Here is a 26,672-nt window from a genome sequence, read left to right on the forward strand (position 1 = left end):
TTGGTTCCATTGCCAAATCAAATACGACAGGGCTCAAGAGGAAGCCTTGCTTGACTCCTGATGAATTGGAATAGGTGCTGTCGTGCCATTGGACGTCATCCCGCGCGTGTTTGTGTCAGTGTAGAGGTCTTGAATAACGGAAATTAATTCCACAGGTAGCACTAGTAAATTTAGGTTGCCAAAGATATGGGTATGGGGAACGGAAGGAAAGACGTTGGCCAGGTCAAGCCATGCTACACATAGTTCCTGAGCGGTTCGACGGGCTTGATTAATTGCGGACCGGAGAAGAATGTTGTGTTGAAGGCAGCGGTGGTGCCGGGTGAACCCTTTCTGATGGGGAAAAATCATGTGGCCGACTTCCGCCCAGCGGGAAATTCTGTCGGCGATGACGCCAGAGAAAAGCTTGATAGCAATTGTGTTTCCAAGGGTGAGTGGGCGCCAATTACCGAGATTCTCTCTGTCACCGGCTTTAAAAATAAGGACCGTCGTCGACTCTTTCCAGGCGGCTAGCACATTGGCAGTGCGGAAACATTACGAGTGAATGAAGGCCAGGGTGTGGCAGCCAGGATCACAGCGGCGCAGGCCAGAGTAGCATGCGCAATCAGGTCGGGGAGCCGTGTTTTTCATTCGCCGAAAGCGAGACGACACATCCAGTGGAGTTATCGGGGCAGTAAGAAAGGCAAATTAATCCGGCGTGGTAGGCTGGCCAAAGGCAGGTACATAAGGGGGCGGGTCAGACCATGGGTGCTCTTCATCTGCGAAAATTGTAGCCAAGTATGTTTCGATTGCTTCAGGTTCAGCCGCACAATACGAAGAAGGTTCTGCTAAGATGTGGGTCATGGCTTTATTCCGATCCAACCCATAAAGTTTCTGGATGGCGGAAGCATCCTGGGGATCAAAATCCTGGGCGCCTTTTTGGGGCTCGGTTGAGGGTGGTTAATATCGCAAAAAATAAGTATTTCCGATTGCGATAGCAATACTGTTTTTTTTTTATTGCCGACTATCGAACGATGAAGTTTCAAAAAAGTATCGGTGCGATAATCGCCGATAGTCGCCGATACTTTTTACAACGTTGCAAAATAAAAAAAAAATTTCAAAAAATTTTTTCTTGCATATTTTTTTTCAAAAGCAGAAAAACTTTATTAACAATATCCCTTGTTTTCCAGCTTGGCCGTGGAATTTAAAAAAAATGGATGGGCGAATACACCACTGTAGTGCTCATCCATTTTCAACTGTAACTTAATGCTACTTTTAAGCAGTGTGCAGTTAAAAAAACTATCGCAATCGCGTCATCGGCGATGAAAACGCGATTATCAATCGATACTGATATTGAAATCTATCGCGCCATAATCGCTCAAACAAAAAAAATTTATTCCCGATGACGATTTCATCGTTCATCGCGGCAATATTAACAAACCTGGACCTTGGGTAGGAGGAGCCGGAGCACGGGTAGGGGAATCCGGAGCAAGGGTAGGAGGCAGTGGTGCGCTATCCTGACCATCAGCATTAGCAGTGGAAATAGCAAGCAAGAGGCAATCAATATCTTCAGGGCGGATTATTTTGAATGTATCAACCCACTGGCACTGGAGATCTGTTAGCTTCGGTGGGGGGAATGTCAGGAGCTTCCTCCTCTTCGTTTATTCGGGTGGGGTCAATTGTAGGGACACGACGTCGAGGAAAGATAGCAGGTCACCCATTATCGCTACGGTGGAGAATGAGGAGTTTGCCGACGAGATCGTCTTTCACGTCGAACACCAGATGGCTCGTACTGCTGTACAAGACCTGGGGGCTGAGCAGAAAGTGAAGAAGTAGACAGCCTAAGATCTTGCCTTCGTGGAAGGTCAAAGTGACCAGCATAACGGTTCCACCGCGGAACAACTGGCATGGGAGGCGAATCGCTCAATCACTGGGAAGAAGGAGCATTTTCGGCACAATCCAGACCTCGAGCACCTGAAGCGCCAGATGCTTGAAGAGAGCCGTTAGGTGGCGTGGGGGTTGTATTTCGGAGGTTTGGTGTAGCTATCGGCGAAAGGGGTCGAATCAACACTGGAGACACACTGTTTTGCGGTTTTTCCGGGGATGGGACAGACACTACATTGGCGAGAAGAAGCTGCTGGGCAATGAGCATTTCTTCAGTCACCAATGATGGATTGGAGCGTGGGCGATAACAGCGGCAACCGCCACCATTCTCCCAGCAACAACTCAAAACTGGATGTTAACGATAATAATACAGAACATTTGTATGACCAGTCCACGACGACAGAGAGCCGTTTCCGTCGGGAGTATCCAGCTCTGGAAGCAGCAAAGGAAAGTCACTTGGCACATCACTGAGAGGGGAAGCACTAAAGGGCGGGAGTAGCTCACGAGGCCTGAAGTTATTGAGGAGGCCAGGCGGATGGGGCAGCACCAGCCCGGTACCTAGAAAAGGGAGTAAGTTAGTGGGGTTACCGTCAGAAGGATGGTCGCTACAGTAGATTTGTTAGGAGGCAGCGGCTCCGAGGAGGACTGGTGTCGAGCTGCAGAAAGGAAAATATCGATGTCTTCGGAAAAATGGGAAGTACAGGAAGTGTACCTGTCGTAGTAGTGGGTGGAGACACAGACCGACGGGAATGGGTTTCAGCATGGAGCTTTTCACACTTGGCAACTCAAACTGGCAGATGTGGCACTCAAATCGGACGACAACGGTGGGTAGATCAGAAGTGTTTTTTCAGGCTATTATGAGTCACTAGCTTCTGTCCAACGGTATTGCAGATGTAGCAGGAGAAGGTGGCAGAGAAGGGGATGGGTAGACAGATGTACACCACATCGGTAATATTCTCCGTCAGCCCACTCCCGCTAGACGGCGTAAAATTAGAAATTTTATTGTCACTCATAATAAAGCAAAATCAACATATGTAAATTTAAAACAGTTAATATAAGAGGGGTAGAAGTAGAGAGAAGAATGCGATCACATCAAAGATTTGGACAAAAGCAAAAGATCAAGCCAATGGCATCTTGGGACAACTGATAAGGAAAATTTGTATGCATTGTATTTTCCAAAGGACTGGGAATAAACATATATAGAATGATTTATATTAATTGAGTTTTAAGGGAAAAAGTTCTTGAGACAACGTGTCAACGCTACTTTAAAAACCCCCTAGTTTGAGGAAGAGGGAGGACTTGCGCCCTCTTCTGCTTCTTCTTCTTCGGGTTCGAGATCGCTTGCTTCGGTCTGGTATGCAAGGTGTTTGGCTATGATTTGGGTTGTTCTTTGGATAGCTTAGCGAGTAGTTTCATCTTCTTCTTGAGGCTTTGCCATTTTCTACCCGAGAATCCCAGGGAAAGAAATATCTCATCGTTGCTTGGAAGCCAGGACCCTAGTGTACCAACAACGAGAGGGAGTATCACACCAAGGTGTTTGTACTTTTAAATTTTTCTTGCCTGTGCCTTCTCGAGTCCATCCGCGCTGCTGAGTGGAACCGTGACGTCGATGATGATTGAAGGGTTGGTGGAAAACCCCACCACGTCTGGTCTGAGTCCGGTGTTTTCCACGGCGAGGTTGACGGAGAAGTGTGGCCAAGTTTCTCCGTTTCTTCCGTCATAAGCCCTAAGATAGAATTATGGCGATTAATAGAAAGAGCAGAGTTTACCCAGCACCCACAAAAAACATGGTCTGTGGTTTCCAGCTTCGTACAACCTAGTGGACAGGTTTTGACTGTCGACTTTGATCCTGGGCCACCTCGGACTGGCAGTATCCCTAGTAAAGCCTTGTGGAGAAAGTGCCATTCCTGGAAGGACAGTGGTGTTCAGCATTATAAGAGATTTGCGTTCTCCTTGGCCACATCAAGAGCTTATCCGGTTGCCATCTTTACTAGTTGAGCTGACAGGAGTATCCTGGTCCACGTTTGCCTCATCACGGTCCAGAGTCCTCTGACTGCCTTGATGGAGATTGTGGAGATGTCATCGGTGATAACTTTGCTATATTCTTCGCCGGATACATCAATCCTTATCCTCTTCAAACAGCCCGAGGCCTTTCTTGCGCGGGTCCAAAGGTTCATTGATGCTCCTCCATGTCAGATTGCTCCAAGTCCCTTTTCCATGAAACCTGCCAAGTACTCGTTAATGGGAAGTGGAAAGGGAACTTCGTTCCTGCCGTATCCAAATTTGATGGTGTCTTCCTGAGCCATTGCCACTTCGCTGAAGATCTTCTTCTCTGTCTAGGAGTTGAATTGCTCTGGCAAGGGTCCAAATGTCTGCGTCGTCTGTAAGAGGGAGAATTCCAAGTTCTCGCACGCGGTGATCTTTGTACACAAAATGTAGTGTTAGCGAACATAGCGAGACAAGCTACCTGGCGAAGGAAATCTCTGCACTTTACGTCCAGGTCTTAGAGAGACCTTTTCTTGACCCTTCCCTATACTAGGTGGTGGAAAAGCGATGGAAGCAGTACATTTCGGTTCACCTCCAGCTTTTTCCAGGGTGCCAAGCAGGGGTCGCCAATCTTAATCAAGTTTCCGAGAAGCGACGTGGTGGGTCGGAAGGTTAGTCGTGAGAATAGTGGATTCCCGAGATAACTTTCCTGTTCGTCGTTGGCTAGGGCACTTTTTTGGGAGTCTTCAAGTTTCTACAGAAGATTTGGCATTAATGATAGTAAGTGACGTGCATTTGCTGGGATAAAATTTCAAGCCAAGTGAGGTTGCTGTGTTCTCGGTTGCATTTTGAGTTCCCTGGATTCCGCGTACTGAAGAATCTGCGATGGCAATGTTGTCAACGTAGGACGTGGTGAACATTCTTGACTGGTAGACTGCGAACCCGTTTTTCTTTGATGTTACTGTCCTGGTTATTGGTTCTGGCGCCAGATTGAAGAACGACGCTGCTTAATGAACCTTTTGCTCCCCAATTTCCTCCCTCAAAGAGGCTGAGCCGATCTCGGAAGTGCTACCATACTGGGTCAACCCGTGGCGGGATCAGTATAAGCAATGAATTCCCACCGTATGCCGAAAATTGGTTTAATTTTCTGGGGTCCATTTGAAGCCGTATCAGATATTAAGCTGCTAAGATTAGATTAAACGTTTATTAAAAATTAAGGTTTAGCATATACATAGCTGGTTATTACAGTTTGAAAAATCACCAAACAATGAATATTCGGAAGAGAAAAGAGGTAAAATATTTCTAATTATAGAGGGAGTTGTGAGAGGAGTTATGACTTATCAATATTGCGTGTTAGATGCTGCTCAGAATAGTAAGAGAAAACAAACGAACATTAGGGGGAGTTTAAGACGGGGAAAACCAATTAGAATAAATAAGAGGTTGGAGGTAAATTTAAGAAAGAACAGACGAATAATACAACATTGGGGGTGAAGTTACAACGTAAGAAGTTTTTTAGAGGAGCAGGGAAAACAAAATAAGGAGCAAGTGTTGGGAGATAAATTTTTTTGTTATGGTAAGATTAGCGAGAAGAAAATGACAAAATAACAATACAAAAAAAGATTAATTTTTTGGAAAAAATAAGGAATAATTCATCACATGGTTGATCAATGCGAGCACGGTCGCAATGCGGATGTGCGGTATTGGGTTGATTGGAGCAACTTCATGGTGTTGTCGCTTGCCGCTGATAAAGTCAACTTGGATGTCCCACGACCAATAGATTGTGTTGCTGATGATGAGTTTCTTCATAAGCTTGATATAACTTTTACTGATCCGGAGCTGGCGGATGACCGTTTCATTATAAGGGTCCCATCCACCGAGGTCCCAAACGATGAACGCGTTGAGGTACACATCCCAGCCTTGAGAACGGAGCTCATCAGCCAAAACGGAATACTTAATTTCGTCAATTTCCTTTGAATTTTGCCTGATCTGGCCAGTTAAAAGGCTTCGTATTTGTTTTTAAATAAAACAGCTACGTCGATCATTGACATGGATTGGGTAATTGCAATAGTCACTACAAGGTCAGGGCGGAACTGACAGCTAGTGCCAGGGATTTTCCGATCCTCAATGGTCGTGACTTGCAGTGGACAGTAGCATGATACCGAAGGACTCGTGGTCGGCGGAAAGATTTGCAGTAACTTAAGACGTGTAGAAAGGATTCCAGGATGTTGTTGCAACGACGGCAGCGTTTTCTGCCATTGTCGAACTGATGCGTTCCGTTGAGGGGCATGGTGTCCAGTTGAACACGAAGAAGGAAACGCCAATCAGATAAGTGAGTGTAGAGGCCAGATTTCATCATGTGGTTAGATTCATTTCGGTGACTGGTCACTGAATAAACTTTTCCCTGGTCGGGTTTTCTAAGTAGGCGCTGCAGATAGGCAGCTTGGAGGGCCGTTTAAACTCTTTTTGGCCACGAACTAAAAAAAGTTTTCCGATTCTAGAATCCGCATAAACATGGTTTCAGAGAGGATTACCTATATGGATTTCTCGCGACGGGAAATAAAAGGTTCCAAACCAATGTGTCTAGGATGTCACAACGGTAAAAAAAAGTGTTAAGAAGGCTGCATACTTGGCGACGGGCAGCTGGGTTGGGTTTTTGCTTGATTTGGTTCTTTGTCTGGGCGGGGAACGATGAGTTGCATTTCGGCATTTCACCACGAGTGGTGCACAACCACTACTTGATGTCGGCGGTGTGTGGAAGAGCACGAGAACAGACCTGAACCCGTGACCATAAAGACGGAACATCCCCGTTAGTGTTGGCCATTTCACCTTCAGTGGAACCATTAAGAAATGACAAGAGATCGTCCATAGTCGGCACATGGCGTATTTTTAGAGTGTCCCATGTCGTTTCATGGACGGATTCATCTGGGCAGGTGAGCAGCCTACTTACGTGAGTGACGGCTCAGACGTTGCGCAAATCACTGAAGGGCAAACTGCCCTGATCTTCTGCTTTGGCCCGTTGCGGAAGGTACATTGATTTTCTTACGCAATTCTTCATGATGGTTTTGTCTAACTTTACGACAGTGGTTTCACTCTCACATCAGCACAGCGATGAATGAAGTCGAGGCGGGGCACTTTTTTTCCAAGGGGCGAGTAGACTGTCATCTAGAAGATTAAGATTGGTCCCAATTCTAGCAAGAGATTCATCCGGAGTTTGTTTGTTGCGGAACCCAGTAGAAACACCTAATAGGTAGCGGTAGGGTGGCCTTCTCCAAGCACTGCCAAAGGGTTTTCATCGATGGTTAAAACAGAATCAACCGTTTCACGGTTGAGTATATGAAGAGTGGAACATTTCGAATGCTTGAAAGTGAGGCCACCCCAGTCCGCTTTTTCGGACGCAACGTAGAGTTGTTGCTGGTGAACGACATCATTTTTGGCCGGGAGAGACAAATCGTTCGCGAAAGCCAGAGTCGACTGTTCAATTAGGCGGAGATTAAAAAAGAGGGATTAAAGCGCCACCACTGCTCGAATAATGGTCTCCATTGTAAGATCGAGGCAGGGCAGGGCTCAGCATGTAACCCTGTTTGACTCCAGCAGGTAGAGGGATGGAGGCAGTCAGACCGGTAGATTTCATCCCCCGTGTGGTGTATCCTTGTAGAGATCCCGAATGGCAGCGATCAATTCAGCAGGTAGTAGAAGAGTAAGCGTTCCAAAAATGTAATTATGTGGTACTGATGGTAAGGCGTTGGCCAAATCCAACCACGCCACACAAAGTTCTTGGCCAGTGTGTCGGGCTTGGTTGATTGCAGATTTAAGAATACAGTTGTTGTCAAGGCGAGTAAAGTCTTTTTTTGTTGGGGGGAAATCCGTATTCCGTCTTCTGCCAACCCTGAAACATGATTGGCTAAAACTCCAAAATAAAGTTTGGCAATCGTATTCCCGAGTGATAATCAGTTTTTTAAATTTTCCGCATCGTCTGCTTTGTAAATGAGAACCCTAGTGAATTTTTTCCATGCCACAGGAACTTGGGCCTGGGCAAGACAGCGAGAATCGATGAGAGCCAGTGTATGGTAGCCTGGGTCAGCCCGTCAGAGGCCAGCATAGCGGGCAACGTCTGGCCAGGGTTTTGTGTTTTTCATCCGCTGGAGACGGCGCGATACTTCTCGTAGTGCAATGGGCGCAGTAAGGAAGAGGTAAATTCTTCCAGTGAAGCTGTGTGAGTTGTGAGTTAATTCCGGCACGTAAGGCAGCGTTTCTGACCATGAATGAATAGTTCCAGAAAAAGTTGTTGAGTTGTGTGCCTCGATCGCAGCTGATTAAGCCACACAGTAGGAAGATGGTTTGGCGAGAATGTGAATCATCGCTTTATTTATGCCCAGATAAAGCGATAAAGCTTTTGAATTTCAGAAGCGTCTTGAAGGGTTGTATTGTTGACGTCGAGGTGGATCTCTACGTGTGCCCCGCTGAGTTGGATTAGCTTCTCGGGGTTGATTTGGTGGGGCTGCATCTTTACGTTCGGCAGCAGCAGTGGCAATTTCCTGTAAGAGAGCTGACAGGCATTTGAGATCTGCCGGCAGGAGCTAGTGAAATGCGGCAATTCACTGACGCTGCTGGTTAGTTAGCTTTGGGGAAGGAGGAGCCCCTTCATCATCCAACGGGCCAGCATAATCATCCTTCCTATCAATGTCCAGTGGCAAAAGTAATCTCAACTAGAGGAGGCCATGATGATGATGAGCCGCCATCGCCCGCGGATTGATCATGTTCTCGATCTGCTGTATGGGACTTGATGTGGATTGATGCAGCAGAGTCGGTGGTCGTAGGATCGACCGTGATTGAGGCAGGTTAAAATAACCATCAGCTGTGTACAAGGGCGTTTTATCTGGAAATGGTGGTGAGCGAAATGGTTCACCGACCGGAAGATTTTTACCACTATGAGCACTAGCAGTTGACGTAGAAGGCGCACGTCGACGAGATCGTCCTTCACGCGGGATACTAAGTAAATTACACTGTAGTATCGGGCGTTCTGACAAATTGGGCAGCCTTGTAGGACGTTGAAAAATTTCAAAATGACCAGCGGTAAAGTTCCAGGGAAAAATAACCGGTAGAGGAGACGAAAACACTTGATCACTTGATGAAAAATATGCACTTTCGACCCTGTCCGGAGAATACAAATTGGGAGTACTTATGCAGAGTGAGAAGCGGAAGTTGAATCAGGGCAATCCGGGGCATAGTTTTTTTGGGGCACGGTGCAGGTGTTGGAGATTTAGTAAAGAATGAGCCATTAGATACACTAGGTTGCGGCACATCCGGAGATTGAGGAGGAGCAACACTAGGGAGGAGAAGCTGCCGGGTACGGCGAATATCTTAAGACACTAATGTTGTTCGCATCAAGTTTCTCCATCTAGCGACCAAACTAAAAAGCTCTTAACTAAGGTTCCTTTCATTCCTGTTTATCCTCATTCTCTCATCTCGCTCCTTCTCATCTCGTGTTCGTGTACCGTACACTTCCTTCTTCATCTCTCTTGACGAGAATAAACAGGTTGATATACTATACTATGGTAGATACTTTTCACACACTTCTTGAGCTGATAAATGTCAACAAATGTTTTAGACACTAACGACAGATTAGGGCGAAGAGGATGACGGTGACCACCACCACCTCTGAAAATGGAGGTGTTTCACTCGGTCCAAAGTTTATAAGTAAACCAGGTGGTCGATGTGATTCGTGCATAAGACCTGAAGAGTAGGGATATGAATTAGAGGTGGTTAATATTGGAGGAAGGATCGCCTCAACTAATGATTCCGGCGAAATCACGAGTTGACTGGGATGAAATTCTGCTGATGAGCAACATAGCTTTTCACGCCAGGCAACTAAAAACCGCAAATGGCGCACTCAAATTTTACAATCACTGAACTTTTTTGGGTTGTCCGGAAGTGTTTCTTTTGGCTGTTGGGGGATGCGAGCATCTGTCCGACCGTAGAGCATGAATCAGCTTATGGCAGGGAAATGTAGTAGAGGGTGGAATTGGTAAACTAATATAATCCACTTCCTCGACATTCTCCAAGCACTACTTCCACCTGGGGGATCATCAGCAGGGGCAGCATCTCTTTCACTCATTGTACAATAAGAATAATCACAAAAATAAAAAAAGTGGGTTTTTAGAAAAAAAACAGAAGAAAGTGACAAATTCAAAGAAAGTTACCCAAGAAACTAAAAGAACAAGCGTTGAAGTACAACTGATAAGATTTTATGCATTGTATTTTCCCAAGGACTGGGAATTAATGATTGATGAATGCAATGATTTATAGGAATTGAATTTTTAAAAAAAAGTTCGCGAGACGACGTGTCACCGCTACGTGAGATTTTTCACATTTGGATTAATCGCAATGGTCAGCCCATCCTTAGAGCATAGGAAAGGCCCTGGAGGAACCAACTTGGTGATCATTGTTGCCTCTGAGACAGGAAAGTATGATTGTTGATGTTTTTTTCACTTACTTTAATACTTTTTATACAGCAGAACAAAATTAACAAAGAGTGTTTAAGTATTTGACTGACGTTTAAAAAATAGCTCCCACTTTCTTTCATTGACTTGAATTACGAACTCGAGCAAAATACAGTAAAAAAAACTCTGATTGAAAATATGAAAAAAAGTATTTATTTCATGGTCTTGATCATTGCAAATACTTTTCAAGGAACAAAAAGCTTGTTTTTTTCATTTTGTCGTCCAATTAGCAAATTCAAAAATAAGAAAAGTCGACTTTTAATCAGAAATCATCAAATCATTCCTCTCAATCATCATCATCATCAAATTTCAAAAAAAGATCACATCGAAAGATGAACAGTAATATTTATTTAACACAATCATGTACGTAATTTTTTATGCTTTTCCTGTTATAACGAAAAAAACTACAATAAGAAAAAAATTACAAACATGTCTACATGACACTTTTGCATTTATACATATAGTCTATTATTTACTCAATGCTAAGACAATTTCTGTTTTATTAAATATGTTTTCCCTCATAGGGGGTGAGCCGATCCCTGAGGTACTGCTATACAGGGCCAACCCGTGGCGGGAGTAGTGCAAGCACTGTATTCCCTCCGTATGCCAAAAACCAGATTAATATTCTGGGGTCCATTTGAACCCGTATCAGATATTAAGCTGATAAGAACAGATTAAATTGTTTATTAAAAATGAATTTTGATCTTGTACAAAGGTGGCTAAGCAAAAGGGGAAATATTTATCAAATGACGAGGTATTTGGGGTAGAAGCAAGATCTGCGGATAATGCAAGGAGAAGACGACTTTTCTAAAGAAATCAAGTATGATAGGAGAGGAGGAATGACCATAAAAAGGCAGATAATAAAAAGAGAGAAAGGGAAGAGAAAAAGAAAAAAAGGCGAATGCGGAGGCAGAAATAAGAGAGAGGGGGGAGCAGACCAATAGGGCGTAGGCCCATCGGGAAAGCAGATAAAAATAATTTGGGGGTTATTTCATGGGTCTTAAGGAGGATCCAGTGCCAAGGCAAACTGCGGTTGCGCAGGGGGTTGGGCCATCGGGATTGGGTCCCGATATTGCCGTTCGCCACTTACGAATTCCACGTAGATCCGTCGTGGCACCACCGGATGGTGTCGCTGATGACCAATTTCTTCATGAGTGTGGCATCACTCTTGCTTATCCGTAGTTGACGGATAACTGTGTCGTTTGCCAAATCCCATCCGCTTGGGGCACCAACGATAAAGGTAGTCAAATAGACTTTCCATTCTTGGGAATGGAATTCGTCCGTCAGAACTTGGTATTTTTCGATCTTTCCAGCTCGGGTGAGCTGGATAGCTTCGAATTTGTTCTCAAAGGCGATTGCTTCGCCAATGATAGAGATGGAGCGGGCCGAGACATTGGTGACGACAAGATCTGAATGGAGTTGACCACTGGTACCAGGATTTTTCTTGTCTTCAGTGATTGTCCCAGCAATCGCCGGTGTTCCCCTGGCCAGCCGATAGACAACATTGTGGTGGTGGAGAGCCCAAGGACGACTGACGTATTTACAATGAAGGGAGAGTTTCAAGTACATTATTACAAAAGTGGCATTGCTTACTGCCCTCTCCAAATCGATCTATTCCGTTGAGGGGCATAGTATCCAGCCTGGCACGATGGAGGAAGCGCCAGTCAGAAAACCAGGTATAAAGACCGATTTTCATCATCATTAGATTCACTGCGAAGGCTGGTGACTGAATACACGTTACCGTGGTCAGGTTTCTTGAGAAGTCGATGAAGATAGGAGGCCCGGAGGGCTGTCTTTATTAATTTACACACCTGCTGGCGGGCAGCCGGATGGGCTCGTGCCTGGTTCGGCTCTTTTCCTGGTCGGGGGACAATAATTTGCATCTAACCTAGGGTAGCGCACTACAACCACTCCAAAGCAACTGTGCGATGAATGGCACGCGTGCAGATTCGGGCACAAGACCATAATGAGGGGACATTACTATTGGTTTGACCCATTTCTCCATCGGTGGAACCATTGAGGTATTCAACAATATTTTCCATATCCGGTTGACGTCGGATTTTATGATGCACTGCAGTTTTGAGCGTTTCCCTTTTCGGCTTAACGCGCATCATCAAGGATATAAACTACTTCAGCACTGTTCCGTTGGGGCCAATTGAGCCACTTTCACGCCGAACCACATGAAGAGTTGCACATTTGGCCGGTTTGAAGGTGAGGCCGAACCATTCGGCTGTTTCTGTCGCCACATCAAGTTGGCGCTGGAGTGCGGTTTCGTTTTTTGCCAGTTGGACCAGGTCATGGGCGAAAGCTAAGATAAGGAGGTCAACAAGGCTTTATTGAAAAGAAAGGGTTTTAGCGCCATGATAGCGTGGACTATTGGTTCCATTGCCAAATCAAATACAACAGGGCTCAAGAGGAAGCCTTGCTTGACTCCTGATGAATTGGAATAGGTGCTGTCGTGCCATTGGACGTCATCCCGCGCGTGTTTGTGTCAGTGTAGAGGTCTTGAATAACGGAAATTAATTCCACAGGTAGCACTAGTAAATTTAGGGTGCCAAAGATATGGGTATGGGGGACGGAAGGAAAGACGTTGGCCAGGTCAAGCCATGCTACACATAGTTCCAGAGCGGTTCGACGGGCTTGATTAATTGCAGACCGGAGAAGAATGTTGTGTTGAAGGCAGCGGTGGTGCCGGGTGAACCCTTTCTGATGGGGAAAAATCATGTGGCCGTCTTCCGCCCAGCGGGAAATTCTGTCGGCGATGACGCCAGAGAAAAGCTTGATAGCAATTGTGTTTCCAAGGGTGAGTGGGCGCCAATTACCGAGATTCTCTCTGTCACCGGCTTTAAAAATAAGGACCGTCGTCGACTCTTTCCAGGCGGCTAGCACCTTGGCAGTGCGGAAACACCACGAGTAAATGAGGGCCAGGGTGTGGCAGCCAGGATCACAGCAGCGCAGGCCAGAGTAGCGTGCGCAATCAGGTCGGGGAGCCGTGTTTTTCATTCGCCGAAAGCGAGACGACACATCCAGTGGGGTTATCGGGGCAGTAAGAAAGGCGAAAATTGTAGCCAAGTATGTTTCGATTGCTTCAGGTTCAGCCACACAATACGAAGAAGGTTCTGCTAAGATGTGGGTCATGGCTTTATTCCGATCCAACCTATAAAGTTTCTGGATGGCGGAAGCATCCTGGGGATCAAAATCCTGGGAAAAACCTATCGCAAAAACCTATCCTCCTAAAAAAACTATCGCTATCGCGTCATCGGCACTGAAAACGCGATTATCAATCGATACTGATATTGAAATCTATCGCGCCCTAATCGCTCAAACAAAATTTTTTATTCCCGATGACGATTTCATCGTTCATCGCGGCAAAATTAACAACCCTGGACCTTGGGTAGGGGGAGCCGGAGCACGGGTAGGGGAAGCCGGAGCACGGGTAGGGGAAGCCGGAGCACGGGTAGGAGGCAGTGGTGCTCTATCCTGACTTTCAGCATTAGCAGTGGTAATAGCCAGCAAGAGCCCATCAATATCTTCAGGGAGGAGTGAATTGAATGTATCAACCCACTGGCACTGGAGATCTGTTAGCTTCGGTGGGGGGAATGTCAGGAGCTTCCTCCTCTTCGTTTATTCGGGTGGGGTCAATTGTAGGGACACGACGTCGAGGAAAGATAGCAGGTCACCCATTATCGCTACGGTGGAGAATGAGGAGTTTGCCGTCGAGATCGTCTTTCACGTCGAACACCAGATGGCTCGTACTGCTGTACAAGACCTGGGGGCTGAGCTGAAAGTGAAGAAGTAGACAGCCTAAGATCTTGCCTTCGAGGAAGGTCAAAGTGACCAGCATAACGGTTCCACCGTGGAGCAACTGGCATGAGAGGCGAATCGCTCAATCACTGGGGAAGAAGGAGAATTTTCGGCACAATCCAGACCTCGAGCACCTGAAGCGCCAGATGCTTGAAGAGAGACGTTAGGTGGCGTGGGGGTAGTATTTCGGAGGTTTGGTGTAGCTATCGGCGAAAGGGGTCGAATCAACACTGGAGACACACTATTTTGCGGTTTTTCCGGGGATGGGACAGACACTACATTGGCGAGAAGAAGCTGCTGGGAAATGAGCATTTCTTCAGTCGCCAATGGTGGATTGGAGCATGGGCGATAACAGCGTTAACCGCCACCATTCTTCCAGCAACAACTCAAAACTAGATGTTAACGAAAATAATAAAGTACATTTGTATGACCAGTCCACGACGACAGAGAGCCGTTTCCGTCGGGAGGATCCGGCTCTGGAAGCAGAAAAGGAAAGTCACTTGGCACATCACTGAGAGGGGAAGCACTAAAGGGCGGGAGTAGCTCACGAGGCCCGAAGTTATTGAGGAGGCCAGGCGGATGGGGCAGCACCAGCCCAGTACCTAGAGAAGGGAGTAAGTTAGTGGGGTTACCGTCAGAAGGATGGTCGCTACAGTAGATTTGTTAGGAGGCTCCGAGGAGGACTGGTGTCGAGCTGCAGAAAGGAAAATATCGATGTCTTCTGAAGAAATGGGAAGTACAGGAAGTGTACCAGTCGTAGTAGTGGGTGGAGACACAGACCGAAGGGAATGGGTTTCAGCATGGTAGGCGAAAAAGCTTTTCACACTGGGCAACTCAAACTGGCAGATGTAGCACTCAAATTGGACGACAACGGTGGGTAGATCAGATATGTTTTTTTCAGGCTATTATGAGTCGCTAGCTTCTGTCCAACGATATTGCAGATGTAGCAGGAGAAGGTGGTAGAGAGGGGGATGGGTAGACTGATGTACACCACATCGGTAATGTTCTCCGTCAACCGACTCACACTAGGCGACGTAAAATTAGAAATTTTATTGTCACTCATAATAAAGCAAAATCAACATATGTAAATTTAAAACAATTAATATAAGAGGGGTAGATAATACGAGAGTAATACGATAAAATACGAGAGGGAGTATCACACCAAGGTGTTTGTACTTTTAAATTTTTCTTGCCTGTGCCTTCTCGAGTCCATCCGCGCTGCTGAGTGGAACCGTGACGTCGATGATGATTGAAGGGTTGGTGGAAGTGACCACCACGTCTGGTCTGAGTCCGGTGTTTTCCACGGCGATGTTGACGGAGAAGTGTGGCCAAGTTTCTCCGTTTCTTCCGCTATAAGCCCTAAGATAGAATTATGGCGATTAATAGAAAGAGCAGAGTTTACCTGGCACCCACAAAAAACATGGTCTGTGGTTTCCAGCTTCGTACAACCTAGTGGACAGGTTTTGACTGTCGACTTTGATCCTGGGCCACCTCGGACTGGCAGTATCCCTAGTAAAGCCTTGTCGAGAAAGTGCCATTCCTTGAAGGACAGTGGTGTTCAGCATTATAAGAGATTTGCGTTCTCCTTGGCCACATCAAGAGCTTATCCGGTTGCCATCTTTCCTTGTTGAGCTGACAGGATTATCCTGGTCCACGTTTGCCTCATCACGGTCCAGAGTCCTCTGACTGCCTTGATGGAGATTGTGGAGATGTCATCGGCGATAACTTTGCTATATTCTTCGCCGGATACATCAATCCTTATCCTCTTCAAACAGCCCGAAGCCTTCCTTGCGCGGGTCCAAAGGTTCATTGATGCTCCTCCATGTCGGATTGCTCCAAGTCCCTTTTCCATGAAACCTGCCAAGTACTCGTTAATGGGAAGTGGAAAGGGAACTTCGTTCCTGCCGTATCCCAATTTGATGGTTTCTTCTAGTTGAGCCATTGCCACTTCACTGACGTTCTTGTCTTTGCTATCTAGGAGTTGCAGTGCTCTGGCCAGGGTCCAAATGTCAGCCTCGTCTTTGAGAGGGAGAACTCCAATTTCTCCCACGCGGCGATCTGAGTAGAAAAAAGCAGTGTAAGCGGACATAGGGACACAAGCTACCTTGCGAAGGAAATCTCTGCAGGCGACGTTCAGGTCGGAGAGGGACCTTTTTCTGATTTGGCTGAATTGTATGGTAATCCAGATGCTTAGGTTGTGCCCATTTTTTTAATTTCTTTTTTTTAGACCTACCCCTTTTGTCTACTACAAATCATTGAGGATTTTGCAGTTGTGTAAGGACTGCGAATAACCTTAGCAAACTAAAATTGAACTAATATTTTTAACAATTAGTACTTCGGAAAAGATTTACAATTACAAAAGAACTGTGGGAAATTTTCTCTTTTGTTTTTGAAAGTTCATTAGGAACCCTTTTTTATGTTTCGTTAATATGTGTAATTTCATTGCAATTAATTTTTGCTGTAGATATATTGTCATGATTTAAATATTTTTCAACTAAAAGCCAAAGACTACTTAACTTCTGTAGGGACTGCAAACAACCTTTTGTTATTTAAATATAACTTCAACTTTTTACTATTGAAATAATACTGGGAACAACTGTTACAATTTAAAAGAAATTTTTTGAATCTCCATCTAGCATTTTTACCTGTCCATTTTGTATTTTTGTCTCATCTACTAAATGCATTTCTCATTCATTGCAATTGATTTTGAAAATACCCATTTAATCTTAAGTGGGATCTTTTCAAGTAAAATTCACTTAGTACTATTGCAACAGTGTAGGGACTGCGAACAACTATTGTAGTTGAAATACGACTGCGAAAAACCCTTTTCAATTACTACAACACTTTTCGATTCAATTACTACTGTGACGAACCTTTTAAAATTGGTATAGGATTTGAAAACTTGTTACAATTCAATTAGCACTGCGTGCAAGCTTTTACAATTAGATGGTCTGAGAACAAGCTTTAGCATTTCAAATAGGACTGCCAATAACTTTTACCATTACAGTTTGTATATTTCCCTTCTATTTTTTGGTTCATTAGGGATGTCCCGCCTTTAGTAAATCCATGTGACATTTCATTGGAATGTCAACAAAGTTGAACAAAGTTTTTATAAAGTATTTTATTATTACTTCTTTAATAAGGAAAGTGGAAATTTTTTTATTCATAATTTTATTTATCTGACTGTTTAGTAAAACATATTGAGGTGACGACGAAAATGTCACCTCATTTCTATGTAGCGCTCTCTAGGTACTAAATCCTTGTTGATCCAGTTGTATAAATTTCTTGAAATTCATTATGACCCTCGTTGTTCAACATAATCTTGACGGGTAGAATAACTATTTGATTTCTTCTGTTTTCCCTGGTAAGGTTAATGTCTTCCAAGCGTGGGATTTCAATATCCTTTACATACACAATAGTCGGTTACGTATTCTTTGATGTGACATTATGCAACGAATTTTTAACATTTACCTGTCTCAGTTCAGTAAATTCCATTCCCTCGTTTGTTGCTTGTTCGCGGAGTGCAATAGTTCCATCGATGAATATTTGTATAGGACTGACACGAACGGAAGACAGGTGGTAAGCATTACAGTAACAAATAAATTATCTTACGTGTTCAGATATGACATTGTAGTACACAGTATGCAAGCAGTACATGTCATTCTCATCGCTGGAGTCTAGTAATCCATCTTCCTCCATATTTCTGTACAAACACGGAAAACATAATTTCAGGAAGCAGTAGTAATTTGATTGTTATTACTTACGAAAATCCCGTTCAAAAATTGACACACATCCCATTCTGACATCGCGCCATATCCTTTCTACTCTTTGATTATGAACAGAGGAACCAGTCATGCAACTTCTTCTGTTAGGTCCCCAAGCTCGAAGCATAAATTCTGAAACTTCAACGTTTTCTCCTCCACGATCGGTTCTGTTAATTAGTTTTGTCATTTGATTATTTTCCCTACCGTGACCTTACATTATGTTTTCATACCTGATTCTAGATGGCAACCCATATTCTTCAACTCCTGATAAAAATCCTTCTAGCACAATTTTGCTCTGTTATTTGAAGATACACGCATAACAAAAATTAAACGGAAGTAACCATCAATGCCTCCGTGAATGACGAAGCGCAACCTGTTGTGTCATTATTCGTTATCTCTTATTAAATGCCCTTATTATCTTTAACAATGGTCTAAGGTCTTACTTTCTGAAAATCTTATGATTTCCATCAATGTGAACAATGGAGAGTGGTGCCCTAACACGATACACTCTCCTTGCACCGGTTGTTGCACTGGTAGTTGAAACCGATCGATTGGCTCGACCTTCCTACAACTAAGAGTCGGATGTGTACCCCCCGGTCGATAGAACTAGACACGTCAGCACGGAGACTCCATAAAGGCTTATATTGAGACAGAAGGGTTGAACCACCCTAACTGGCTTCAGCTCCGACGCATTCAAACAAAGTGAAGAGCACGCGCCAGTTACCCGTCGCATTGAAGTTGGCCGCTCCAGTTTTAAGTTTTGTGTGAAGATCATAAGAAACTTGTCGAGACACTTTTGATAAAACCTGTCATAAAAAACGGTGAAACAAATTCTTCTAAACATGAAGTATTGATTGGTCTATACTAGAAGTTTGGGAATTAACAGTATTCTTAGAATTTGAAGTATAATGGTTATCACATCTTTGCGTAGCATCAATTGATCAGTTTACAGAAAAAGAGCGCCGTTGGAGTGTTCCAGAATGAAAATTCAATCAGACGCTGCAATTCCTATTACCAAACTGATTTTTGTGGTGATAAATTAAGAATTAAGGAAAATGATTAAGAAGAAAATGAGTAATAGAATACAACGGAATCACCTGTTATTGCGAACTGGATTCAAAATATATCCTCCATCGCGATTCTGATCAGACGGTAATGCTGATAATCATTTCGAAAAAAGGGGCGATTTTAAATTCATCCGTGCTATTCCAGCAATGTTGGAAGAGACTACATCGTTGGAAGCAATGAAAACTATCGTCTAGTAAAGTAAAGTAATAATTAACTTTTAGCATAGAATTTTAGATAATTTAAATTGACCTTTAATGAAATCTTGAAGGTCGTTTGTTAGTTTTGCCAGACTATGGACTTGCTCTTTTTCGACAGAACCTTCCCTTCCACTGGCCGATCCTTCAGTGTTGATGATGTAAGAATCGATGGAGTTGAACAATCCCTAGGTCTCCGCTTGAAGCGGTATGTCCTCTCCCCGGAGCTTCACTTTAGTGTGAGGAAAGGATATTCGGCCTCGACCAGCTCATCTGGCAGCATGCGCATTCCGTAAAACTTCAGAATGCAGTCGACAAAAGGCTTCCATCCGTCCCGTAAGTTGTCACCATGACGTTGCAGTAGATGGAATACTGTGGTCGTGGCAACTTGGGCCTCGGTTTTGTCCAAAAACGACCTATTTGAAGAGAAAGCAAAGAGATTAATATGAATTAAGTATGATTAATTTTACTTGAAAATATTTATGTACTATTTTTAAAAAGTGGTATTTATCTGTTCCTGCACCTATGGGCATTAAGGTTTCATTCAGTTACGAAAAATGTTTAAATTTTTTTTCATCGGTGGAATATTGCCCAAAAGGATATTTCAGAAACATTTCTCATCTAAAAAGGAAATCCCTAGTACAGGTATTGAAGCAACGATCCCGACTGCTCCGGTAAAAGCTATAGCTACACATTTTTTTTTCACGGCGAATCTTTGTGTTATGTTTTAATTACCTGAATATTGAAAGAAAGTCTAGTCTTCAATTATTTTCACTTCTCAAAGTAATGAACGGCGGACTACGAGTGTTCCAGTCTAGGCTATTGCTATATATTTTTGTTCGACGGCGTATTTAGGGGTGCCGTTTGAAAAAAACCGTTTATGAAAACAAGAGGTTGTAATTTTCCCCAATTTGTATTACGGAGAATAATTAGAAATAATTAAACCATGATGCAAAGATGTATTTTTAGTATTACTTAAACCCCTTAGACAATACTTCTCATTCTGTTTCATCAGTATTCCATTAACTCACGATCCTACTTTCAAGAAAATGTCGGAGAGCCGTCAAGAGGATTTAAACACCTTAATTACTTGCCTGGTGTGCACCAACACTTATAACGAGACTGAAAATTCGCCTCGTTGTCTCCCATGTGGACATGTTTTTTGTCTGGCTTGTCTTGAGGTGAAATGGAATTCATTACAAAAGTAATTTTCTGTTGTAAGAGAAATGTTTGCAAAGGAGAATTCTGAAACACATATTTTTTGCAAATGTGCTATCATATTAATTTCTATTACGAATATATTTTGTTTATGGAAGAAATCAATATGAATACTGACCCCTAATTTATGTAGATTGAATAAAAAATAATTAGTACCAAATGTTCAATATTCCTGTAAACTTCTTGAAATATTTCCACTACTTGGAAGTTAATTTATAGATATTTCTTCATTTAATTCAATTTTAGCGTATAAATTAAGATGAAAGTAGTAGAAATATTTAAACATGTTTTCAGTATTATTTAACATTCGGTACCAATTAACTTTCATTCGATCTACATTAATGAGGGTTCAGTATTCATATGTTCATATGTTCGTTAATAATGTATCACCTTTTTTAGAAAATTTCAATTATAAATCATCTGGGGGGGGAAAGGAATTAGCTTGCCCTCATCGCAAAAAGTTTCATTCAATTCCTTTTTCTATAAGATAATCTACGATGGAATAGTCTCCGACGTTGTTCCTTGTGAAATTTCCAATGGTGATAGCACCCGCTGCTACAGAAAGTAGTAATTTTTTCATTTATTTTAAAACTCAAAATAACAATATATTTACAGCAGCAGTGAGACAAGTAAGTCTTAATATAGAGCAACCTATCCTGCGACCTCCCCCCCCCCCGATGAGGATATAACCCCGCTTCTAAATTACCCCAACCGTGGCCAATCTATCTTATTTGACGATGATCCTAGAGACCATGCGCTTCTATCTGTAGGTAGGGCCCGTGGTCATCTCAGTACGTTAGGTAATTCGTCGGGGCCATATATCTCTATGTAGAACACGCGGACGAGGGGCACTATTTGCGGAACCTACGCCAAGTAAAAAAAACTCATTAATTACGGCACGATCAATAACATGAATTTTTTTTATATTCCCCGTATTCGCGAGTAAATTTGTCAAGAAGGATGAATTCCCCACCATTGGCCAGGAAATCAAAGGCATCTTCACCAAGCCCGTCTCCACCTGCGGGATCAACAAATCCGGGACCATTTAGACGATCCCTGTCACCTAGGCCAGGCCCGTCTACCCGATAAACTTCCCCAAGGCCAGGACTCTCTAGAAGATCGTGGTCGCAAAAAAAAATTATTGGGGGGGGGGGGAGAAATTCTCGACTGTGAGGAGGCACAACGTGGGAAATGGACGAAGACATCTGCTAAGACCACTATTTCTAGTAACTAAATTTAACTAAAGTTTTCGCAATTCGTACAGGGGAAATTCGGAAATTCGAATTCATGCACATGTTTTTCATAGAGAAAAATGATAAGGGATACAAGGATTTCTTCTTGTGCAAAATTTGTCACGATTTTTCTTCCGACGAACCCTACTAAGCTAATAGTAAAAATTTGAAGTTCTATTTAAATTACAAAAGGTTATTTGCAGTCCCAGCAGAAGTTAAGTACTCTTTGGCTTTTAGTTGAAAAATATCTCACTCATGACAATATATCTATAGTAAAAATTAATTGCAATGAAATGACACATATTTCCGAAACATAAAATAGGGTCCCCAAGGAACTTTCAAAAACACAAGAGAAAATTTCACAATTCTTTTGTAATTGTAAATCTTGTCCGCAGTACTAATTGTAAGAAGTCTTAGTCATATTTCAGTTCGCAAAGGTTATTCGCAGTCCCTACACAACTGCAAAGTTCTCAATGATTTTTAGTTGACAAAACCGGTAGGTCTCAACCAAAAATAAATTTAAAAAATGGGCACTACCCCAGCATCTGGATGACCATACAATTCAGCCAAATCCGACTTCACAATAAAAAAAATACATTTGAGTTCACAATAATCAATTTGGTATCCAGGGCGAAAAACAAGAAAAAATAACTTAAAAAAACTTCAGCACCTCCTCTCTGGTGCTCTGCGACCACGCGGCTGAACATGTGAGAGAAACAGAATTTGGCTTTAAATCGTTTGTGCAGCGGTGGCGCGCTATGCTTACCAGAAGCATACTACTAGCGCCACTGGCCTGAAAAGAACTGTCTTTCAGGCCCTGAATGAATGACTCGTGCATGGCCTGAAAGGTATCCGGCCTAAAGCGAGGGAACTTTAAAGCGCACATCAACGCAAATCAACGCAATTACAGTAAGTCTGTAAATAAGAAAAAGATCTTTGTAGAACGACTTGCTCAATCTTTGTGGCTATCTCCGTATGTACATTGAAGATAAAGTTTGTGTTTTGCGATGCGCATAGAGTAGCGCTAACAATTTATTTAAGCGCGTGCGCGTTTCGAAAATTATATAATAAAACGAATTGCGCTAAATTTAGCGCATCGTAGTTGTAAATTACTAGCGTCATACGCGCTTACACAGCGGTAGATTACACAGAAAGAAGAAAACGAAAGAAGAAGAAGAAGAAGGAAAAAGTGTTCGGGAACGGCATCTCGTGATCACCGGGAAAATGTACACGCAGGGTCGCCGTATCTCACGTTTAAACCTCCCTTTTTATTTGCACGATTGAAAACTTTGGTGGTTATGACAGAAAATGAAGGCAAATTTCTTCTTTATTCCATCCTCATAACCGAGCGGATGATGTAAAAGACGGCCGGGAATCGAGATCTCTCTCCCGTCACGGATAATTGCATCGTGACTTTATGAACTTTTAGCACCGGAGCAGCCGCCACCTTGGAGTCATAAAGAAAAAGGGGTTGCTGGGTGGTACTGTTGGGAGGAAATAAAAGGAAATAGAAAAATAAAAGGGACAACAGCAGTTTCTAACAGATATTGACAGAGGATCATGCATAGACGAGGACAGAGCAGATTGCATTCGATTATTGATTGGAGGATGCTGCTGCTGCTGATTGGCTGGATGCTGGTTGGCTTCTTCTTCTTGGTCGACTTTTTATTTTCAGGGGGGGGCGGTTATATTCTCTTATCGATCCGATAGAACTCCTCCCAACTTCTTTTTCGCTTCCGAACTGCTCCCGAACACACACATTGCGCTGAATATAATATACAGGAGAGCTAATACACACAACATTCACTTTTCCAACTTGCCAACTGCTTTGGCACAAGTCTATATAGCACACACAGAAAGAGAACATCATTCGATCGATACCATCTCCTTGGTGGTGGTAGCATCCTGTATATACTTATCCCTGAGGTATATTTATATACGAAGGTCCTTAACAATATAGGGTGTGGGGTATAGGGGGTAGGGTAGTAGTAGCTAGTAGTGAAATTCAGAGGGTTTAATGTCCATTTAGTTATCCTTTATACGTTTCTTCCCTGAATGACCAATCGTCACCAAATTTTGTACATAATTCTGTCAAAATTTGATACATGGCGTAACGGGGTTTTCATTTGTTTTCATTACTGTTTTAAAAATTTAATTTGCGTATTTGTTACCTAGCTGGTTGCCGAATCCTAGGCAGTGAATTCGCTTTTGTTTGCTTAACCTTCCAACTGTCAGTGCAGTGAGTGCTCAGCAGTGTAAACAAAAAGAAAAAAAGTTTGAATCTTCCCTAGCAAGACAAGTTTTGATTATATGATATTGATATTTTGATGATACTTGATTTGATTTTTATTGTTCTTGTTCGATTTCGTCTTTATTGTTCTTATTATTGCCTCTTTTTGTTTACTGTTTTTAATAAATGATGATCTTGATTTTAATAAATTTTTTGATCAAGTAAAATTTCTATTCCCTTTTTTTTAACAGTTAGTCATCAACCAAGAAGTTGAAGAACATTTTAAAAATGTTTGATCATACTCATTTTGAAGCTCTGGGTCATCTCTCTCTTCTTCCCTTGTCCTCTCCACAGTCATCAAGATCTTTTGGCGGGTCGTGAAGAGTTACCACCGATCTTCCACTTCCATTTACCTCCGAGAGTTTTTTAAGTGTAATTTTTCAAAAGTTACAAATTTAAATTTCTTCAATGACTTCATTGAGATTCGAACCTTCGAACCATATAAGTGGCAGCCCGGGTTGCTATCCATTAGACCAACATTTACATAAGGTCTAAGGGAAAGCGTGGTGGTTGGTGTGTACACCAAACAATGTAACGAAAGACAAAGTAAAGCTATAGTAATATCGCTAGCGACGCTACCATCGGTATCGATTTTGGAACCGGTCGTAAAACACTTAGGTTATATGCCTGAATTAAGATTTTTTTAAGCGGTGGTTTAATCTAACTGCTATAAGAGCACATCCATTTCTTTATAGTTAATATGTAACTAATAATTTTTCCAATTCCATGTTACTATAGTAATAAATGTCACTATAACTTAATCTAAACATGAAGTGCGACGTGGGGTGGCGGGGCGAAGCCTCCGCCACCCCTAAGTCGCACCACTCATAATATTAACAGATTATTAGTCAATTAGTTATAAATAATCAATTATGAAAGAGAATAAAGGGAAACAGAATTTTCCAAACGTTATAGTATGTATTAATCTACCATAACCTTTATTTTCTGTCTCTTTAACGTTTAAAAAAATTACCGAAGGATATTACCGAAGGAATCTTGTATAGCTTAACCTCAGTAGTAAAGTAGAGCATCCCAACCCAACTTTCTCTCTCTAAACTTGGCACACATCCCGTTAGATAGTGTGCAGCATTAAATTCAACCGGAAGGAATAATGGATTGCTAAACGACACGGCTGACACATCTGCCACGCAGCGGTGGTGCAGCATTTGGCTACTGTCGAGACACGTCGTATTATCTTGATACTAGTACTTCAATTGTTTCCGGGAAAAGTTTGGAAGCATTCACTCGCTGCTGCAATCCCATCAAACGGATTTTTCAAAAACCGCTAATGTGATTGACTGGCGCGCACGACCAATTTCTTTTCTTTATTTTAAATTTCGCGGTTTATTTAAATGATGAAGATTTCTGTCAAAAGATGTGTGTTTAGATAATGTAGTTGTTAAGTTAATAACGGATAATTGTTGTTTAGATAAGTTAATAACGGGACGATTTTGATCCCAGGAATGAAAAATAAGCGAAAGGTCGTTGTATTATCCTTTAAAATGTCGCTCCTTTGTTCTTCACGACTGATAAACGTTGACTTGAGAAAAATAAGAAAATCAGAATGTCGCCGCCGGAAGCTTGTTGGCTGTGCTGCCTGGTCATCGTTCACGGCTGCTGAAGCTCTTTGCAACGGCGGTACACACTGACAGACACACACGGGCGGATTGTTGTTAGAGGAAGGAAAGAGGAGCTATGGGCAGTAGTCTTCGGACGCCGTCAAGTAGCAGCCGACGTCCGAGAGGATTGGTCGTGAGCGACGAGTCGGCAGCGCTTACGAGGAAGAAGAAAAAGTGGGCCGTGAAAACGGTCACCCAACCCAACCGGACGGCGCTCTTGCGGCAGATCAATCCCAAGGCTTCGCGCAAGAACCAGGCCGGCAGCGGAACGTCACTTATGGCCGACATTCCGTCGGCGGTCACCGCCAATCGATTACGCATGTCCAACTTTCGATCTTCGCTCAGAAAGAAAAACCCGACGGCCAAGCAAATAGCAAGAAGAAGATTACGTGTGGCAAACTGGAAGGCCAAGAAGTCGTCAGTGGTTGCCACTGCAACCGGGAAGCAGACGGACAAGAGTCGGGAACGTAAAAAGAAATCAGGATCCTCCAGGGCGGCGGTGACGTCATCGCCTCTGTTGGTCTCGTCGACGACGACCACCACGTCTACGGTGTTCGCCTTGACCTCAACCAGCACGACGTCAAGAGATGTCGATTCCAGTAGTGCGGCCAACGGCCTGGTTGGTAGAGGTGGCAGCCGGCAGCTGGCCATCGCCATGCACTAAGAGCACCAGGAAAATGTGGACCATTATCACTATCCGGCCGCCATCGCCGCCAGCCACAACTCGAAAAAGGCAGGCCAGCAAGCTGCTAAAATGACTTGTGATCTGAAGCATATAGTCGAATCCAGTGGCATACGGCCAGCCGTGGATCGACACTTTGACTTTGGTGGCGTCTGAAAAAATTAGACACGAAAGTAGCAGCAGCAGCAGCAGCAACTCCAGCAGCAGTTCCAGCATTGACATTAGCAGTTCCAGCAGTACCACGTCATCCGGCAAGTCGTCTTCCAACGGCAGAAAGACAAAGAACCACCAGTCGCCGCATTCAGCCGCAGTCGTTTTCCTGAAGCTATGAAGCATGAATTTATTATTTTGACCACTAGATCGCTGCCGCTTTTATATTGAACTTTTTGGGGTTATATATTGAACTTTTTGGGGGTTTTATATTGACTTTTTTTGGTTTTTAAATTGATTTTTGT

At 43.3% G+C, this 26,672-nt stretch overlaps 1 long non-coding RNA gene and 2 pseudogenes across 1 annotated transcript; all 3 read right to left on the reverse strand.

Annotated features, from left to right (window-relative positions):
* Positions 1–4,889: 4,889 nt before the first annotated feature.
* LOC124322366 lies at positions 4,890–5,068 on the reverse strand (annotated as a pseudogene).
* Positions 5,069–10,868: 5,800 nt separating this feature from the next.
* LOC124322336 lies at positions 10,869–11,044 on the reverse strand (annotated as a pseudogene).
* Positions 11,045–17,522: 6,478 nt separating this feature from the next.
* Positions 17,523–18,445, reverse strand: LOC124326261. The gene is made up of 5 exons (XR_006915523.1): positions 18,358–18,445; positions 18,145–18,287; positions 17,915–18,081; positions 17,622–17,853; positions 17,523–17,552 (listed from the first exon to the last, which is right to left on the reverse strand). It is a non-coding gene; the product is annotated as an uncharacterized LOC124326261 (long non-coding RNA).
* Positions 18,446–26,672: the final 8,227 nt, after the last annotated feature.

The sequence above is a fragment of the Daphnia pulicaria genome, chromosome 1, assembly GCF_021234035.1.
Source record: "Daphnia pulicaria isolate SC F1-1A chromosome 1, SC_F0-13Bv2, whole genome shotgun sequence".
Taxonomy (NCBI): Eukaryota; Metazoa; Arthropoda; class Branchiopoda; order Diplostraca; family Daphniidae; genus Daphnia; species Daphnia pulicaria.